We start from the raw sequence: 2,606 nt of genomic DNA on the forward strand, positions 1-2,606 counted from the left end.
AATTTTATCTGGTAAAATGACAAAATTAAGCTTCTTATTTTAGCCTGTCAAGATCTTTTTGACTCTACATTCTAATACTTAACAAGCTCACACAATTTCTCCCAACTTCATGTCAAACCCAAATTTGATAAATGTGTCATCTTATCTTAATCCTTAAGAGAATAAATGATTATTTAGTAAGCAGGCCTATGGTCATTTCTTTTTCCACCTATTGAATTTTCCAATTATAAACTGTTCAATGTTATTAGCAAAAATAACTGTTATGTTTTTATTCCATAAAGTCATTTTCAAATTTATATTATTTCTTCTATCATTTTCTACTTTTTCTCTTCTCTAACATTCAGAGATTTCTGTATTCTTATAGACCAAGTTCCAAAGTAAGATGGAGGAATATTTTAGTGAACTATGAACATTGTTCATCATTATTCTGTCCAACTTTAGCTTTTACTCTACCTTTTAAATGCCAGGTGGCAAAAATAGTCTATGAAAAGGAAAGATGCTGAAATTAATATTTTTTTCTCATGCTTAAAGTACCCAGGGAACTTTTCTAGTAACACATAGTTCTATGACCAAATCATTATAGAAAAATAAATAGTGACATGGGTCAAAAGAGTGTCAAGCAACTTGAAAGCTATCTAAACAGCTCCTTACACTTCAAGGATTTCTGTGCACTTGGTCCCGGTCCTGTCAATCTGCAAAATTACTTATGCTTCAGTCTATGAGGTCAGAGTTATGATTTCTCACACTGAAATGCCAAATAGCCAAGAAAAGCCTGTAGCATTTGCATCACAAAATGCCTCCAAAAAGAGCCGATGATTCACGGACAGACAAGAGAGAATAAATGTGACTTGCAATGATTAAATATTGAGATACTTTTGAATCACTATCTATAACATATTAAAGTTTCTGTTTGTTTTGTTTTGTTCTTTTCTTTTAAAGAAAGGCAGACTGCCACACACATAGCCTCATTTGGATGTGTCTGGAGTCTCGGAAGCTTGACTACCCTACGTTCTCCTACAAATGGACCTTGAGAGCTTGTTTGGAGGTTCTAGCAGGGGAGCGCAGCTACTCGTATACCCTTGACCGAAGAACGGTCCTCTCCTTTACCGGGGAAGGTCGTCCTCTTCTACCGAGCGCGCAGCTTCGGGAGGGACGCACATGGAGCGGTGAGGGAGGAAGGGGACACCCAATTAGCCAGCCAGATGAGCCGAATCAAGCCTGGCAATCAGTGGAGTGACAGATGTCGTAGCCAGATAACCCTCTTATCCAGTGAAGTTTATTAAGACTAAAAGTTCTTAGGGGTCCAAGCAGGCAGGCAATAGTCACATTAATAGTCTCTAAAATCTTAATGAACCTACTTATTACCTTCCTTCTGCTTTTGATGAAGGATTTGGGTCACTGTTAAATTTGCTAGAAGCACCGAAGGAATTATCAATTATAACACAAAAACCGAGGTGGAAATTTTCTCTTTTTTCTGTGGATTTTATGGTATCAATATCAGCTTTTCCTCCAGAGTTTAAGTATATTTGAAAAGATTATAATTTTGTTCCCTTTCATCCGAATTTTAACCAAAATTGGACCTACCACTTAAAAAATGCACTAAAGATTTCAAATATTTACTTATCAATCAGAATAAATGTATTCTATCTACATCATTCTGGTTTATAAATCCATGTATGTTACTTGATTGTTATGTTACTGTATGTATGTAATACATACAGTATTACAGTATACATTATACATTACTGTAATGTATGTTACTGTTTGTTAATCATAATTTTTTTAGACATAAGTTGGAAAAACCCAAATTAAGTCAACTTGGGAAAAGGAAATTTCTTGGCAGAAAGCTAGAATGGTTTAGAGAATCAAGGGGTGATATCGAAAATTAACTGGGGAGATCAGCCCTTGCACGCCACCATCCCCTCTCTTCCTCGGCACTGCCTGTGGAGGTGACAGTCATCTGTTACTGGGCATCATGGCTGCTCTCAGACCTTTGGTGAAGCCCAAGATCATTAAAAAGAGGACCAAGAAGTTCATCCAGCACCAGTCAGACAGATATGTCAAAATTAAGCGCAACTGGCAGAAGCTGAGAGGCATTGACAATAGGGTGTGCAGAAGACTCAAGGGCCAGATCTTAATGCCCAGCATTGGTTATGGGAGCAACAAGAAGACAAAACACGTTTCCCTGTGGCTTCAGGAAGTTCCTAGTCCACAACGTCAAGGAGCTTGAAGTGCTGCTGATGTGCAACAAATCTTACTGTGCAGAGATTGCGCACAACGTCTCCTCCAAGAACTGCAAAGCTATTGTGGAAAGAGCAGCCCAGCTGGCAATAAGAGTCACCAATCCCAATGCCAGGCTGCACAGCTAAGAAAATGAATAGACAGCTTGTTGTGTATGTCATATTTGTGTTAATAAAACCATAAAAGTACAAAAAAAATTAACTGGGGAGAAAGGTCAGGTAATTCTTCCCAAGTAATAAAAATGGATGCAATCCCCTATCTGAAAGTAAATAAACAACAAAATCATACCAGATTATATATACCAAAATTATATATACCAAAAATCATACCAGATATATATAGAAAATAACAGTCTCCAAGGCAAT

The 2,606-nt window shown here is 37.2% G+C and overlaps 1 pseudogene; it reads left to right on the top strand.

Annotated features, from left to right (window-relative positions):
* Window positions 1-1,966: 1,966 nt before the first annotated feature.
* Window positions 1,967-2,381, top strand: LOC101675575 (annotated as a pseudogene).
* Window positions 2,382-2,606: the final 225 nt, after the last annotated feature.

This window comes from Mustela putorius, unplaced genomic scaffold (assembly GCF_011764305.1).
Source record: "Mustela putorius furo isolate JIRA1106 unplaced genomic scaffold, ASM1176430v1.1 tig00003983_pilon_pilon_pilon, whole genome shotgun sequence".
Classification (NCBI taxonomy): domain Eukaryota; kingdom Metazoa; phylum Chordata; class Mammalia; order Carnivora; family Mustelidae; genus Mustela; species Mustela putorius.